Source organism: Tamandua tetradactyla, chromosome 12, assembly GCF_023851605.1.
Source record: "Tamandua tetradactyla isolate mTamTet1 chromosome 12, mTamTet1.pri, whole genome shotgun sequence".
In the NCBI taxonomy this organism is placed as follows: domain Eukaryota; kingdom Metazoa; phylum Chordata; class Mammalia; order Pilosa; family Myrmecophagidae; genus Tamandua; species Tamandua tetradactyla.
Window position 1 is genome coordinate 36,230,321 of NC_135338.1, and position 17,813 is coordinate 36,248,133.

Sequence of the window (17,813 nt, forward strand, 5' to 3'; positions counted from 1 at the left end):
CGTCCCTAGAGAATGGCTGAAAGCTGCACTGGGGTTGCCATTGCAAAAGAGGGTAAAGTTCTGGCTTCCCACCCCATGAGAGGAGGGCAGGCAGGAGGCCATCTCAAGGTCAAAGAAAGCCTTATGCAGATTCTTTTCCCCAGCCAAGGTCACACTTCCTGTTCCTCTCCCTCACCTGCAGCCAACTCTAACTGCAGGGAGTAGGCATGGCATCTCTGGAAATCCAGGCCCAGAGCTACTTCAGAGGACTTAGTGGCGTGGATTGTTGGGGTGAAGGGATCAGGGGGAGCATCCTAATGATCCTGCCGTCTCCTTATTTGATGGACAGATGATAGGGGAGGTGAGGGCTCCTGGCTCATCTCTGGTCAGCTAATCCTGCTGGCTGTAAAGACAGAGAGGGGACCTGGAGGAGGACAATGTGGAGAGATGCAGAAGGGAGGGGAAGAAGGAAAAAAGAGGGAAGCGACTTTCTCCTGCATTGCTGTTATGTCTCTGCTTGTCTCCCCTGTCACCAGGGAGAGGTGCTCTCCATGCCCCTCGGTACTCCCAGGCACTAAGGACACGGAAATAGATGGGGAGGGGCTGAAGGGTGGGGGAAGGGGGAAGCTAAACGTGGGTAGATGGGTATGAATTTGGGATAGGGTTAGGGACCCCCTGGGGTGAATTGAGGGTTAGGAGATGTGGTGAAGGGATCTTGCATTCAGTGCTTCATAATAAAAATAAAGTTGAAAAGTTTGGTATGTACTTTTAAGGTCACAGTGAGAAAACCACCATATCCCAAGGTTCTGATCCGCCCTGTAGTACCCAGCCCAGGCAGAGGCCCTAAAGCAATGCTGGATTTTTACTGCCCCTCTCCGAGGCAGAGCAAGAGTAGCTCTGGGCTACCGTCCGGCTGCCCTCCACTCTGGTGGACTGGAATTAGGGGTCGGAAGGTCTGACCATGCATAAGCAGGGGATTATGAATTGTGAATTCATATGCATTGTGACTCTCAGGGGAATCTCCTCTACAACCCCTGGTAAGAGGGGCCTCCAGCCTCTGCTTGAATGCCTCCTATGATGGGAATCTCACCCTTTTCCAGGTATCTTGTCTTCCCAATATAGGGTTTCAATCCCTCTTGCTAATATTTGTACTACCTTTTACATTTTTTTTTAAAGCACATTTGTTCCCTTTCCATTATCTTCACAGAGGAGATCACTGACAAATAGCATCTGGTATATCTGTCATCCCTGAATGCAGAATTAGCTCTCGCCTCCAAGCAGGTCTTCCCGGTTCTAGCAAAACCTAAAAAAATCTCCCTTACATCCCTGCCTCCCATCTTATAAAAAAAAATTGTTCCGTTCCCAGCCCTTCCTGCAAGCCTCAGTTCTGTGTGGGCTGCACATGCCCAGCTCTATCCCTGCAGTCTCGGTCTCACTCCTTTCTTCTCGCCCTTGGTTGTGCGCCCTTCCTCCAGCTTTGAAAGCGTCCTTCTCCAGGCTGAGCTCATCTGCCGGCTTCGCAGCGATCCACTTTGTCTCCTTACGCAGCTCCTCTTCTCCTCCCCATCGGGGCCTTTCATGATTACACTGTCGGAATTTCATTTCCCAGGGCCTCGAGCGCCAGCTGAACTCTCTTCTTCTAAGGTTCACACGTGGGATGGGGCCGTGCTTTGAATGTCGCCCGCCCAAGTTAGATATGCTACCATCCTCCACTCTGAGCCTCCCTTCCTCTGAAACGGGGAGAGGAACACCTGCTTCCACTCCCCTGCCCTTATCTTCGATTTCTCCCTCCGCCTTACCCCCCCCCCCCCACCTTCCCAAGAAGCTTTCAAGTTAACCAGGGCCTTCGCACGTAGTGTGGACTCTGTGGCCAGACTGAATCTAGCTTTCCTGCTCAGTTAGGGGAATGGGAGAATGTTAGTTCACCTCTCCCAGCCTCGGTTTCCTGCTCTGCGAGGGGCCAACAGCAGTACCCACTTTGTAGGACTGAGATGATGATGGAAGTGAATCATTCTCTGCAAAGGATGTAAACCATGCCTGGCCCGTCAGGACTGAGGCCAGAGAAGGCAGCTATGATTGATGTCATTTCAGGCCTTCATCATTTCTAGCGAGGGTTGCTGCAACAGCTTCCTGAGCAGCCCTTGGCTCCCTGCCATTCCAATCTGACCTCAAAACCTGAATCTTACTAAATGTGTCCACTGCATTCCATTAAGGCCCAAAATTTGCAGCATAGCACCCACAACCTTTGGCAAGTCAGCCCTCTCCTGCATGTCCAGCCTTGTCTAATTTTCTTGCTATTCTGTGTGCACAGGTGCACACACATATATGTATACACACACACACAAATGCACACTCATTCTCAAGCCACAGCAAATTTATGGCAGCTCCCAGGAAGCACCAAGTTCTCTCCTTCCTCAACTGCTCCTCTTCTTGGAATCCCCCTGTCCCTTCATTGCCTAGATACCTCCTATTTCCCCCCAAGATAGAATCGGTTGGTTGCCACCACCTCCAGGAAGTCCTCCTGGACACTAAGCCCACCCGACAACCTTCCAGCCTGATCAGGAGTCCCCCTTCTGGGGTCCTGCGGCACTCATCACACCACTCTGTCCTGTCTCTGTCCCCTCACAGCTAAAAGTTACTCTGGGACCAAGACAGTGTCCTCTCTGTCTGTACCTTCAGAACATTCCCTGGAGCATAGTTGATGCATAAATGAATGAAGCATGCATGACTGAGTGATGCTTTATCTTCTAAACCCTGTAGAGACTCCTTTGATGCACACTCTTCTCCACCCCATCCAGCTTGAAGCTCACTTGTCTTCACCAGGTTGCTGGGACCCTGCGTCTCCTGCCAGCCCCAGAGCCTCCTCCTCTTCCACTCCGCCTGCCCTACAGCCTTTCCCTGCATTCTTGACTTCTCCAGCCTTCTCTGTCCCCCAACCCCAGTCTCAGCTGAACATATTTCCCTTCTCCCTCGCTAAGGTTGTTCATGGGCTGGCCCTCTCTCCGGGCTGCTATTTGCTTCCGTAATTGGATGATTTGCCTGCACCTATCATTTGGGGATGTGTTTGTGGGAAACCCTCTCCACGGTGCCGTTGCATGGAGTTGGGTGCCAGCAGGAGAACAGCCAGGAGGCCCTCGGGGCTGAGAAGAAGCAGAGAGCGGTAAACACTCATCCCGTGGGAACCGTTTTCCACCAGCCCCCTGAGAACTTACACTCAACCCCCACTACCCCAGGGCACCCCATCAGTGCCTGCCCAGGCCCTCGAGCCCCTCTGGGCTTGCTGCTGGCAGAGGAAGAAGTAGGAGAGCAGGACGCCTCACTCCTGGGGTATTACACTCGGAGAAAGTCTCCTTCTGGGGCTGCTCGAGGGTCCAGCTGCAGGTAGAGAGAAGAAAGGCCTCCAGATGCCCTGGGCTTCAGAGGTGCAAGGATCAAGGGCAGCAGAGGGTCCCCTCCTGGCACAGAAGTAGTACCCGGTAAGGGAATTACCCACAGCCCAAGGGTCCAAATGGAAGGACTTCAATAGAGCCTTTAATGGGACCTCTTAGAGCCTCACTTGGCCCCTTCTTCCTGGGACGATTGCTCAGCATTAAAGTCCTTGTGGTCACAAGGCACATCCCGGCCACATCAGGGTCTTGGACTCCAGAGCTGGACTTCTAGCTGTCAACTGGTTATTTTACAGGAACTGCATCACCTTTCCCATCACTCCCGACTCAAAGCCTCCAGGGCTTCTCTTCTGGATAGAAGGCACCACCCGGTTGCCCAAGCCAGAAACCTGGAAGTGTCCCTTGGCGCCCCTCTCTCCTCCAGCCCCATTTAGTCTGTCACCAAGAGTGGTCATCCCTGCCTTCTGAACACCTCTCGCCTGGGCCCCTGCCAGGGCCCTCTGCCACACCGCCACTGGCGACGTCCCTTAGCTCACCCTGCATCCTCCCCCTCCCCACCCAAATCACAGCGTGGCCATGGAATCTGGAAGTAGGGACAGGCACATCAGGAACGGTCTGCTGATTTCACATGACAATACATGGTATTAATCGTGTTTCTGGATTTTCTGGCCACCCTGCAGTCTCTACCTAGCAACCCGAGTGAATTTGCTCATACTTTTATATCTGATTGTGTCTCTCTCCCATTAAAATGCTTCCACGATTCCCACTGACCTCAGGAAAAAGTCTTGACGTGTACCTCTGAGGCCTCTTTGGGGCATGTCAGCTCTGTGCATGAGAGATGGGTATCTTTTCCCCCAGACCTACTCTAAATTCCTCCTTATGGGATTTACTTTCTTCTTCTGGCTCATAAGCACCCCAAACTCCCATTCTCCTGGAACCACCACCCCACCATCTGTACCCCACCCCATCGCCTGGCCCAGCACCTCCATGAAGGTGCCTCGGTCGTGGGCGCTGTCTCCCAACCCACTGGGGACCGCCCTGGGTAAGACCAGGGCATGAGCTTGGTCAATAGGCCCCGGACCCCTGTGGAAGCCACAGCCAGTGCTGGGGCTAACGGGGAGGCGAGCCCTCAGCCAGTACCCCAAGTATACCCCCAAGCCTCCCCTCACGCTCCAGGAGCCCCCACTCCCCCATTCTCTCTCCATTTAGTATTCAGGGCTGGTTGCTGCTTTGATGAAACAGTAACTATTTTCTAGCTGCCCAAGCTCCTCTCTGCATTATTCATGGGCTCCACTGGCCATACCACCAGGCCACAGGCGGGGCTCACACACCACTCAGAGGATACAAACGTAAAGGCCCTGGCGGGACGGTGTGCCCCACGGTCACCCCCACTGTCCCTTTTCTTCTCTGCCTTTTTCTGGAGTCAAGAGGGTGGACAAGAGAGGCTGCGATGTCCCCGACGCCTATCGGGGCCCCTCAAGCCCTTCGGTCATTTGCTGCTCCTCATTCCAATCCTGTGCCCACAGCCTGGACCTGGCTCAGGAGAGGATTTCTGGAGAGCTGAGGGGTGAGTTCGGGAAAAGCCCCCTCCACAGGATGAGTTCAGGTTTGTCCTTTGCCTCATCTCACAGCCCTGGAGTCTGCTTCACTCACCCTGCAAGTGAGGAAGGCTGCTTGGGGCCACGGGAGCTGGAGGAACCAAAGAACAGGTCCCTCGTGGTTGTGTTGCTGCCCTTTGGCCTTGCTGCCCAGTGGGTCTGCCGCCCCCACCACCACCCAAGGCCACATTAGATCGTGTGTGCCCCTCCCTTACTCGCCCACCTCCAGTCCAGCCCCTTCTCCTCTCTTTGCCAAGAAAGGACAGTGGACCAGAGCATTCACTATTTGTTTGGATGCAACCTCTTTTTTTCCTTTCCCATTTAAAGGAGAGGAAGCTGTCCCCAAGCAAGATACAGACTGTGGACCTGCTCCAGGGTCCTGTCAGCCCCCCAGACACACCCTGTCCTGGTACTGGGCAGGTCACAGCTCCCATCCCAGGAGCAAAGAAGCAGAAGCAGGGTTGCCTCCTCCGACGCCCCCAGCTGCCAGCCTCGGGCTTCTCTGGAGAAGGCACGGACCACCCTGCTGGGAAAGAACCCACCGTAGTAGGGGCAGGGGGCTACTATCACTGCGGACTGTGCTACCTGCCTTCACCTAGCCATCACATTTACCCTCTAAACAGCCATCTGAGGCAGGGGACACAGAAACAGAGGCTCAGAGATGTTAATGTGGCCAGGGTCATTCAGCCAAGAAGTGACAGGACTCAGGTTTAATGGTCTTTCTGGCTCCAAAGCTCCCCCTTTGAGACAACTCCTGGCAAAGGGGGGTCTTTTCCATAAGCACCCCCCACCCCACCGCAGCCCACTATCCTCCCTTGCCTCCTCTCCAAGGGCCTGTGCGGAGCCGAGGGGCCTGGGGGTGCCCCGCCCGGCGCCCCCGGAGATGCGGCAGCTCCGCCTGCCCCTGAAGGACCCGACTGCTAATCGGCAGCGCCGGTATCCAGGCAACCAGCCTCCCTGGCTTCAGATAAGCAGAAACAGCTGGGAGCTGCTGAGGCTCGGAAGTCGGCGGGCAGGGAGAGGGGGGAGCCAGCCAGCCAGCCTGTTATTTTGAGCCTGATGGTCTCACCCTCCCAGGCCTAAGCTAGGGCCTTTCCCCCAAGCTCGTCCTTGCCACGGCCACAGGGGAGGGGTCTGCCAAAGTGAAGGGGATCTGGGGTCATTTAATAAACAGAACTAGTTGAGGCTCCTTTGGTTTCCCTCCTCCACTTGCCAGGTCAGCCTCCAGTACAGGTCCAGGTTCAGCCGACACTCCCCAGCCCTCCCCCCACCCAAGGTGAGAACAGTAGTGAGAGCGGGGATGGGGGTTGGGAGAAGGGAGGTGAGGAAGGGGCTGCAGGCAATGTGACAAAGAGTACTGTCCCACCAGCTAGGCCTGGCAAAGTCCCAGCCCTGCTGACTACTGGCTGGTCCTCTCGGAGCCTCAGTTTCCTCATCTGAAAAATGGAGATGTGGATGCCGCCCCCACGAGCTCAAGGTGAGAAATGGTTGAGAGAAGACATGTGAAGCAGCCAGCACAGCACCTGGCCCAGTAGCGAGGGGAGCCATGGCTCTCTTCCCCTCCTCGTGTCTGGGCTTGCCCGGACAGCTCTCCCGCACTGGGCTCTGTCCTCTCCCGGGCTATTTCTGTCTCCTGTTCTGAAGGTCAATGCCTTTCCCAGGATAAGGCAAGCGGCTGCCTTCTTTCCACCTCTAGTGGCATCAGTCCCATACCCAGGGGACAGGGCTTGCCCCAAAGGGCCCCCTGCCTCCGCAGCCCAGGACTGGCCTGGGCACGCCACGCCCATTCTCCACACACAGCCCCCAAAGGCTGCCGGCGAACTGGCCTCTGTCGCTCTGGGTCTCCCCTCTGTGTCTGGAGCTAGCGGGAGCTCAAAAAGCATTTGCTGACTGATGCACTGACCACAGTCAGTGGCCCCAGTGCTCCTGCCGTTCTTTGGGCACGGGGACTACCAAAGGTCACCACTAACCACCTTGGCCTCTTCCCCGGATTCCAGCCCCAGACAGTGCCAGGCCCCTCCATGGGAGCTGATGGGCCTTTCCCATACAGAGGCTTAAAGGAGAGGACAAAAGGGGGTGGTGGCCCCACCCAGTCAGGTGATCATGGAGGGACGCTTCAGCGTTCAGCCTCCCTCCTCCCTCCACTCTCCCCCACCCCAGCTGTGCTCCTCTCCTCACCTGGCCCTGAGGTCTGCGACTGGGGGGCTGGCAGGAGGCATAGGATCTAGAAGGCCTTTCCCCTCAGGCAGCCAGCACCCTGGCCTTGCACATTAATGCAGACCAGCACCCCGGGATTTGGAGGGGATGGGGGGGGACAGGGGGCGGTGAGAGAAGGCTGGGGATTTAGGACACAAGCCTGTCACCAGAACACAGCCTTCAGCACCCAGCAGTGGCTAAGGCCGTTGGGAGGGGTATGGCTTTCTCCAGCTGGCATGAAAGGAAGACTCCAGGAAATGCCTGCACCCCCAGTATCCCACAAGCGCCCTCAAAGGATGACATGGACCCCATCCTAACAGCTCTGCGGACACTAATTGAGCATTTTCCACACATTAGAAAGTGCTATGTCGGCAATATCTCTGCAACCCTCACAACAGTGCTGAGAGGAAACTATTATCATTCCCATTTTACAGAGGATGCGACTGAGGCTGAGAGGGGGGAAATAAACCTCCTGAGTTCTGCCCAAATCCTGTTTCCAGACTGGTTGCTCCTATTGTTCATTTTCACATACATTTCATTCCCAGGACCATGCATCCTGCCTGCCCCCCACCCCCAGGGGTGCCTTTACCTAAGGGTTCCAGAAGGAAAGGTAAGAGTATGAGGGTTGGCAGATGTCCCCAAAGCCAGCTAATGGAGGAACGAGGAAAAGGCAGCCTGTGGGGGTAGAAGGTTAGGGGGAGGGCTGGGGAAAAAGGCAGTCCCCATATCTTCCCCCAGCCAGGGTCTCCCATGTTTTCTACTGCTATGGCAGCCCCAATCCTTCTTCCTCCCTTCATCTCATCCTACCCCTAAAGCAATCTCCAGGATAGAAACAAGGTCTGAGATGCAAGATAAATTGAACTAGAGGGGGCTTGGGAGGAATATTCCAGAGCTAAAAATAACAGGGTCAGCTGAGTGGGAAAGCAAGGCAGCCTGGGGGCAGGGCTATCTCCAGCCCCCGCTGGTTGGCCCCCAGCCAGCTGTCAACTGGGCCCCAATCTGGGAAGCCTGGAAATCGAATCTGTTTTCACCCGTGGTCCCCACCCCACCCTCCCCCAGCTGTGCCCCCCCCCCCCCACCGCATCCAGGCACTGCCCTCCCTGGCATGCCAGTTGGCCTACAGCTCAGCAGTGAACCCTGCTGCCCACCTTCTCTAGTATCACCTTTTTTTTTTAACAAAATAAAAGTACACAAAAGCCGGGGGCCTTCAGACCAACCAAGAGGAACTTGTTATCCCTCCAAGCCACCACCGCCACTGGTAAGCAATTCTACTGCTACTGATGATAAAGGAGAGGGGAAAGAAAAAGAAAATTCCAGGAGACTTAGCATTCATTCTCCGCACCTACTATGTGCCCAAACTCCACAAGGCTCGTTCCTTTCATCATTTCATTCCATTCTCTTAGGCTCTCATCTTCCAGATATGGAAAATGAGGCTCAGAGAGGGGAAGAAAGAACCAACGTCAACATGGGTGGCAGAAGGGGCTTTCCCTCCCCAGAGCTGCACTCGACACCAGCACTCTCCCTTCCAGGGGCTCCACGGGGCCCATTACGGCAGCTGAGTCTGCTCAGGAGCGAAGCAATGTGCCTGCCAGAGTCCAGAGCCTTCCCGCAGCGCCGGCCAACCCCCCACACCCGCAGCTGGGACCAGGCGGCCGCTGTCACCGCCTGTGCGGGCCCTTCCCCTGAGGACCCCCGAGGCAGAGAGGCCTCTCCATCTCCAGGCAGCTGCTCCTTCTCTGTGGGGTAAGGGGGAGAGGGCGTCCGCCTCAGCCCTCAGAGAGGCCTCAGAAGGGATCGCCCAGATGGCTTCGGTCAGGAAGGAAACCCATGACACCCGTGGACTCTGCGGGAGGCCAGCCTGTGAGTGCAGGCGTTGCAGGGGCCACGCCACGCTCCAGAAACCCCAGAGCCAGGAGGACGCCGTTTCCTGGAAAGCCCCAGCCCAGCCCCCTGCCCCGCCCACACCGGGTGTGCCCCTCTCCTGCGCTGAGATTGCTAATCCCAGAGCTAGCAGGGCAGGGTTCAGATGGGATTTAGGCAGAGGGTTTTTGCGCAGTGGATGGGAAGCAGCTGTTGGATTCCTGAGACACAAGGAAGCAAGGAGAAAGGGTGTCCACACAAACTCCCTCCCGGGTTGGGGATGCTCCAGCATCCTGCCAGGCTCTGCTTGAACACACCCAGTGATGGGAGACTCATCCCCACTAGGAAACTCTGGTTACTAGCAAGCTCTTCCTTGCTGTTGAGCTCAAATTTCCATTCCTATGCCTTCACCACGGTTCTGCCCTCCTGGGACCCCATTCAGCTCTCCTTTCTGCAGAAACACCTTTCAAAGGGAGAGCGCGTATCTACCTTATGGACAGATGAGTAAAAATATGGACAAAAATAACTAATAGGGGGAACAATGTTAAAATAAATTTAGTAGATTGAAATGCTAGTGATCAATGGAAGGGAGCAGTAAAGGGTATGGTATGTATGAATTTTTTTCTGTTGTCTTTTTCTTTTTCTGAATTGATGCAACCATTCTAAGAAATGATCATGATGATGAATATGCAACTATGTGATGATACTGTGAATTACTGATTATATATGTAGAACGGAATGATCATATGTTAAGAATGTTTGAGTTTGTTGATATATATATTTTTAAATTAAAAAATTAATTTAAAAATAAAGGTAGAGCACAGATGACTAGGTGCAGGCATAATTTCAAATACAAGAAATGGGGCAGCCAGCCACAGAAAGGATTTGACGATTCAAAACCATGCTGTACTGGCTGATAATAACTGACAGCAAGCTCTGCTCCCAGGGTGACATTTAATCTTAAAGACATCTGCAGCTAAGGCGCCATGTCCATTCACAGGAGCAGAACCGTTTGCTGCCCATCCCTTGTAGACTCTGAAGAAAAATGCTCACATGTTCCAATAAATATGGGGCCTTTCATTGACAGCATCTGGACATTGCACTGCCCCACCGTTCCCCTAGTTCCACAGGCCAGAAACCTGGGACACCCCAAGATTCCTCCCATCCCCTCTCTCCCATCCCAATCCACAAACAAGTCCTCTTAGTCCCACTTCCACACTCAGTCTCATCTCTATCCATTTCACCACTGTTACCCCCCTAATCTAAGTCACCCCATCTCTCAGCTCCTAACAGTGTTCTCTACTTCCTGCCTCTGCTCTCTCTCTACCCTCACTCCATTCTCTCTCCACCCCCATAGATATGCCTGGCAAACCCTCCAATGGTTATTCAAAACACTTCAAATTAAAATCAAACCCCTCACCATGGTCTATAAGACACTTCACCCTTGGGCCCTTCCCTCCTTCCTAGTTCCTAGCCTTTCTGGCCTCCTTCCTAGTTCCTAGCCTTTCTGGACATGCCATACTTTTTTCCTGCCTCAGGACCTTTGTACCTGCTGGCCCCTCTCCCTGGAATATCATTCCATTGGCTCTGTCTCAGCCTTCAGGTCTCAGCTAGACTACCACCTTCTCAGAAAGACCTTTCTTGACTGCCTTACCTAAATTAGTTTCCCTTCTTCATCCTCTGTTATCGGCTTCCCCCCGCCCCGCCAACTATAGCGCTTATAGCTTATTTCCTCACCCATTCATTCATTTGTTTTAATGTCTGTCAACCACACTGAATTGTAAGCTCCATGAAGGCAGGGACCTTGTTTGTCTTGCCCATGTTGCATCTGTCACCTCCCGCATGGGGCCTGGCACCTGGTAGGCACACAGGGAATATTCCTTGGGTGATAACACCCTCACCCTTGCCCAATACACAGGGGTATTTTGAATCTAGCTTTCTTTGGAGACAGAGAGATAGGTATGAAAACCACCCAAGGGGCTCCAGCACTCCATTATTCTCTTGAAAGAAGGAAATCATTTGAGAAAAACTGGCCAGTTTTTATGGTACGTCTTTTCACTCATCCACTTATTAATTCATTTAACAAATACCAAGAACTTTCAGACAGCTAGATATTGTTTTAGGGACTAAAACTTCAGTGGTGAAAAAGACCATTTCATGGACCTTAAACTCAGACAATAAACCTTTGATTATAAACCAGTAAACAACAAAACAATTACAGACAGAAGTAAGTGTGCTGCAAAAAACTAACCCCAGGCCTTGGGAGCAGAGTTTGAGTGAGGTCATGTTTTAGAAAAGGAGGTAAGCGGGCCCTAATTATGAATACTGGGCAGGCCTGGTATGCACAGTACCCTAACCCTCATTTAAGAACCAAATATCAACCGCGGAATAGGAAGTTAAGAGCAGGTGGAAGTATCCTAATAAAGTGTATCCTTTGCCAGCTAGTTGCCTATAAAAACGACACAGGTAGCTGTATCCCTGTGAAACCGGCTTATGGGGCTTGCTGCATAAAGGAAAGCTACAGCGATTCCTTCAGCAGGGCACGTGGTCCACACGAATGGGTTCTCGGTGTAAATATCCACCCGCCTGATCTGCTTACTCAAAGTGAGGGGCCCTGAAAACCGACACTCTCAGTAGCCATGTTTCGTAGTACAGAAACTAGGAAGGCCACCCTGACCCGGCTCTGCAGTGGGCAAAAACAAAGTAGAGCAGCAATAAATTTGCAGTAACTGATTAGGATGCTAAGATGAAAAATAATAATAATCACACATCTAGGGGACAAAGTTCAAGAGTGTGTGTCTGCATATGAGAGGCCCATACATCTTTGTCTCAGCTAGGGGGCTTCCCTGGGCATATGTATCCAGGGGATGTTTTATGTATTTGCCCAGAGCATGGCTCTCTCTTCCTCTTCTTCTTTTTTTTATATGCAGTTTTTCATCTCTTCCCGTTCCACGTATTCATTCGTCATACATTTATTGGGCGTACCTACTATGATCCAAGTACTTGTTAGGATTTGGGATGGGGAAGAATTGGGAGGAAAGAAGCCAGACACAAATGGTACAAGAGAGTCCTCTGCTCAGACAGTTCACCAACTGCTTGAAATGCCTCATCAGTATCTCGGGGAGGACAGCCACCACCTACCTGAGTGGTCCTAGACTCCTCTCTCCACTTCATCACCCCTTCTTCCAAGCCAGCACCAAGCCTGTTCATGCCTACCTCTTCAGTGGCTCTCTGGTCTCTCCCCAGCTCCTGCCAGGGCTTCGCGTCAGGCCAGCATCGCTCTCCTGGAATAAGCGTTGCAGTCTCCCCCAACCCCTCCAGTTCCATCATCTTACTCATTCTCCATGGCTTCCCTACAGGCACAGCCAATTCCCACCAAAGGTGCCTGTCTGGCCCCACGGCAGCCCCTCCCTCCATGCAGGACTGAAATGCATGTGTGCTTTCAGAGGCTTCCAGTTACCACCCCTCGGCCCCATCTCCCCGCAGAGCCCAGCACGGTGCCTGGAACACAGTGGCACTAGCTGGTGGCATACTGGGTCAAGGTTGCCTGGCAGACTTTTCCTCCGTGCCGAGCTGGGTAACAATGCAGTGGTGGACAAGGCTCTGCAGAAGCCAGCATGCGCCAGGCCCAGGCAGTAGCTGGTGTCACCATGGAAACCACGCAGTGGCGCTCGGGGCGGGGGCCTGGCCTTTTCACTTTGCCTTTTTGGCAGGTTTCCTCAGCCACCCTGAAACCCATTCACTCAGGCGGCCAGGGGCTTGCCTCTGCTCCTCACCCTGCCCACTGTCAGCTTTTCCTTCTCCTCCTCCTCCTCTTCCTCCACTCTCTGCTCCTCCCAGCTCCCATCCCATCTGCAGCCTTTGCCAAAGCACAGGAAGGGGGGAGTGGGGCCAAGGAAAGACTCAGATTTTCAATTCTAAGCAGATTTCCCCTCCCAAGGCAGCGAGCCCTTTCATGCATTTTTTCCCTATTATCATAAAGGCAGGAACTCGCATTAGGATGAATGAGCAGAAACTCCTGTCTTTGTCAGCGCCTTGGCAGAACGCCAGGCATAGAAAGACCTGAAACATTTAGAACTAAATGGAGCTGGGTGGGGGGTGGGGGGTGGGTGGAGATCCTTGTTGGGATGAGAAATGGGATGGGGGAGGGGATAGCCCTCGGTCTCTAATTACAATAATAAAGTGTTCACCGTGTGCCAGGCACTGTGCTAAAAACCCTTCGCACGGATTCTCATTTACTCCTCACACAATTCCTAGGTACTATTCAGAGTCCCATTTTTATAGATGATGGAACCGAGAATCAGAGACATCAAGGAATAGACCCAAGATCACACAGGAGAGAGTTGCAGTGGGATTTAAACCGTTCAAACTCTGGAGCTTAAATCACAACTTCCAGGTTACCTTCCTGATGGTTGGTTCATGGCTCCATCACTAGTTTCCACCACCCTGAACCTCCCAGCCCTCCACTCACTCCTATCTTTCCCCTCATCCTACAGCCTCCCTTTTAGTTCTCCCTCATTTCTATTTGTCAGCGTAATTTTGCAAATCAGACTAATTTATCTACGTGGTGCTTCCAAATCAGATAGAGAGAGAGAGACCACGGGCTGTGGGAACTGGACTTCTCCAGACCCGCCCAAGACATGTTTGAATTGCTTTGAGGACAGAGATTTTGCTCTAAAAACTCTCCCGTCACACTTTTCTCTCCAGGATGCAAACTCCGATACAGGGCAATGGCTCAGCAGATATTTATCAGGTGCTGTGTTGGATGTTCCCTGTGTTCTCCTCCAAATCCACCCTTTCTGAACACCAGGAGTCTGATCTCTCCGGTATATCACTGAGTTCTTTTGCTCTTTGGGTTCTGGTTGAATTCAGAAAATCGGCAGCAAGAGATCGGAGGGTGGGAAGAGAAAGGGGCTGGGCTCTTGATTCCCTCCCGCTTGCCTGCAGGGCCCTGTGGGCAGTGGCTCTTCTCCTTCACCAAAGGCGCCTGTCCTCGGTCCTCTCCTCCACTCAGAGCAGTCACAGCTTTCTCAGGATTACCTCCCCATCACCCCTTCTCTGCTGTTAGCTCTGGGGTGTTTCACCATTCCTTGTTAGTTCTCTTTACCTTGTCTACAACTTGAGACACAGCCTTCCATTGAACTCCCCCCAACTATGCTGTGTGAGCATGTCATCTTCCATATCCTTCCAGGACCCAGACAGATGCAAGCTCCTGCTATCCATCCTGCCTTCTCATAAGTGCTGGGGATAGAGCAGTGAACAAAGCTCATGTGCTAGTGAAGTAAGACAGATAATAAACAGACAAAATATATATCATACCAGGAAGCGATGGGTGCCATGAATGAATGAACAAACGAGCAGATGGATGAAAGAACCAATGACTTAGATTTGTCATTTAGAGGTCACGAAGAGACTTTAGAGATGATCGAGTCTAAACCCCTTGCTTTACATTGAAGCAAAGGAGGCACAGACAGGATGTTCAAGTCACCCAGAGAGTTATTGGTGAAAGCTGGGCTGGACTCCAGCTCTCCTTAACTCTGCCAAGGCCATGGCCGGATGGGTGCAGCTCAGCCTTTAAAGTTCCTTCCAGTTCTTTTCACCTTTTTTGAAAAGGACAATCTCCCAGAAGCAACGGTGGGAGTTGCACTGGCATTTACTGGAAGGCTGGGGCAGCTGGGCTGAAGGGAGAGAGTCAAGAGCAAGGTAGGTCCCTCTAGGGCTCACTCTGCTGGGGTCAGAGGGCACTGAGGGCCCTGGAGCTGCCCAGGACGCTGCAGCCGGGTGCGTGGGTGGGAGGGCCTGTTAACCAGGGTACTGGGGCTGCGGCATGGTGGGAACTGGGGGCAGGGCTGCACTGTGGGCTCCCCACTGTGGGAAGAGTATTGTTCTTTTGTTGCTGACTAAGCTCGAGCCCATTTGCAGCGCCTGGCTGGGAATCTGCAACTGCCCTGGGTGTCTGGGTCATTCCTTTCCCAAGCCTCACAATCCTTCCCAACGACCCTGCTCCCCTTCTTGGCACACCCACGATGCCCTACTGGGTGAAGGGGCAGGGGATTAACAATTTATTGAACCTGTGCTATGCCAAGCACAGCTCATGCATTATCTTAATTAGCGATAATCTTTGCAAGTGTCCCGTGAGGTGAGATATTTGTCCCATTTCACAGATGAGAAAGTAAGCTCATCAAAGGCAACGACTCGCCTAGGGCCACATAACTGGAGGTGGTGTAGGGAAGGTTCAAACCCAGACTTGTCTAAGGGGTAAGGCTGGGTTCTTTCCTTATGTTACTCTCAAGACTCCAGGGCTTCCTAGAACCAGCCCACCCCTCTCTTGACCCAGCAGGTGGGCTGCAAGCCGCACCCACCCATCGCCCCTCTCCACCTTGCCCTCACTGCCTGCTGCTCTGTCACTCATGCTGCGCCCCCTGCACCCCCCGCCCTTGGACTCTCTGTCCTCGCCAAGCACAGCTTCTTTGCCCCATGGCCCTGCACCGAGCTCTTGGCCCCATGGCCCAGCTGGGGTTGCCACAGCAATGCCGCACCCCTAGTCTGCCTTGTGGGCCCCACAAGTCACTGGAATGTCTCATAAATCCCACCCTGCAGGCCAGCATCCAAACCGCCTCTCCGAGACCGCCACTCACATATTGAAGCAACAGGAAAATCCTTTCAGATCCCGTCGTGGTTTTCAGCTTGGAAAACAGAGGGCCTCCATTGCAGGGCCTACCACACACCCACCTCTTTTCCTTTTTCTTTCCATTCCATTCTCTCTCTCGTGCCCAATCTCATACAGTGGTTACAAGCAGAGCCCAAGTTCAAGCTGCAGTTTTCCCACTTCCCAGCTACCTGACCTTGGACTTGTCAGTTGGGCCTTGGTCTCTCGTCCTTGATAGGAGCGATAATAATCACATCAGCATCCTTGGCTTTTGTACCGATTAAAGAGACTTAATGAATCAGAATCAGTACCAGTTCTCAGCAAGGCCTTCACCAACCTCTCTACTTCAAACCCCAACCCCATCCCGCCACTGGCACCCCCATTTTTGCCCTTCTTTATTTTTCTCCATAGCGTGAATCACATACCAAACATTTTACTTATTTCTTTCAGTTATTGACCCTCCACAGGAGGGAGGCTCATGGGGACAGGGCTTTTAAATGTTTCCATGGCTGGGGGACCCTGTGTCAGGCACAGAACCTGGTACACAGTGAGCATTCAATAAGCATTTGTTGCACAAATGAGTGAATGGGGAGAGATCGGCAGCACAGCTCCACGAGTCCAACATACTGATTTTTTTCAGGTAGATAAAGCACCTGGCGTGGTGCCTGGCACGAAGTTGGCACTGGAGATTGGCGGATGCTATTGTCTTGCTCCTTTCACTTTCTTCTGCCCACACCCATACCTTGGACCTCCCAGAAATGCACTTGGGAAGCCCAGCTGGGAGCCTACAGAAGGAATACTTGACCAGGAGCTGGCCACTTTGGCTTCTGGCCCATTCCACAAGGACAACCCCTGGCTGGCAGGCCTCGCCGTCTCCTCGGCTTGCCCACATGGGGAGGTTGAGTCAGGACAGAAGACTGGAAATAGTGACATCACTGTCTGCCTCTCTTTTCACTGCCCAGGAAGCAGCCACCATTACTACCACTGAAAGGAGCCCGGGCCACGGGGCAGGCTGGGGCAGCAGCTCCGCGCAGGGGATGAGGGAGCATGAGGGGCTGCCCTTCTTTACTGGATGCTCCTCCAGGCAGCAGAGCAGACTGGTGCTCCCCATGCGCACTGCTTCTGCAAGGCCAGTTTCACTTTCTGTTTTCTCCACCAAGGCAGGAATGGCAGGCCAGAGGCTGCAACAGGAGCTTATGGAGATGATGTGAGAGGCAGGGGGTCAGAAAGACCGGCTCCTCAGAGCTTCCTGGGTGTGGAGAGAAAGAGGGCTCACCAGCTTTCTGTGTCCTATATCCATGTGAATAAATCTCAGCAGAGAAATAGAAATAATGATACACCCCTTATATTCCTTCAGTCAGGGATACTTTCAAAAGCATCGTCATGATTTCTAGTTTACTGTATACAAAAGATGAGAATTAAACACAAAAAGAGAAAAGACACAAATAAAGTCAGAAAACTAAAATCAAAACCAAAAGAACTTACTGCAGGCTCAGAGCCACAGAGACAGGACACAAAGTTTATAGTGTTTTCTCTATTTTCCACCGTTCTGCAATATCCCCCAGGGGCAGCCTGCTCAATTCCTGCCCACCAAGGAGGAAACTGAGGCACACCTGGCAGGACCTGGAGTGGAAATCCAACTGGGCACCTCTGTCATGTTTCCCCCTAAGAGCCCAGGACATTCTTAAGAAAATGTCCTAAGAATCTCTGCTCCTGGATTCTTAGGCAGGACTAGATATGTCTTGGGACCTAACAAGAGGAGGGATTGTCATCCGGGATGATAAGCCAGTGAGAGAGGCTGTCTTTCTCATTTTCCAGATAGTAAGTAACTTGCCCAGATACATAGAGCTAGAAAAGAGTGAGCGGGCATTTTCAGCCAGGTCTGTATTCCTCCAAAACCTTCCTGTTGGTGACAGGGCTATCTGTCCTAGAGCCTGCACACAAACACCCCTGACAGGCTCTGTCCCTCTCCCTATCTGTGTGTCCCCGAGGCTGCCCCTTGAGGCCCCGTGTTCCCTTTCAGGCCTGTCCCTCACGCATACATTCATTTCTTAAATGTCACTGAGCACCCACCATGCCTCAGGTGTTACTCCAGGGACGGGTCAAATGAAACAGAAAACGTCTTTACTGTCAAGAAAGACAGGT

General features: G+C 52.8%; 1 long non-coding RNA gene across 1 annotated transcript; it reads left to right on the forward strand.

The window, feature by feature from the left end:
* Positions 1-988: 988 nt before the first annotated feature.
* LOC143651304 (uncharacterized) lies at positions 989-6,146 on the forward strand. Its single transcript, XR_013159957.1, has 3 exons — positions 989-1,079; positions 4,794-4,932; positions 5,291-6,146. It is a non-coding gene; the product is annotated as an uncharacterized LOC143651304 (long non-coding RNA).
* Positions 6,147-17,813: the final 11,667 nt, after the last annotated feature.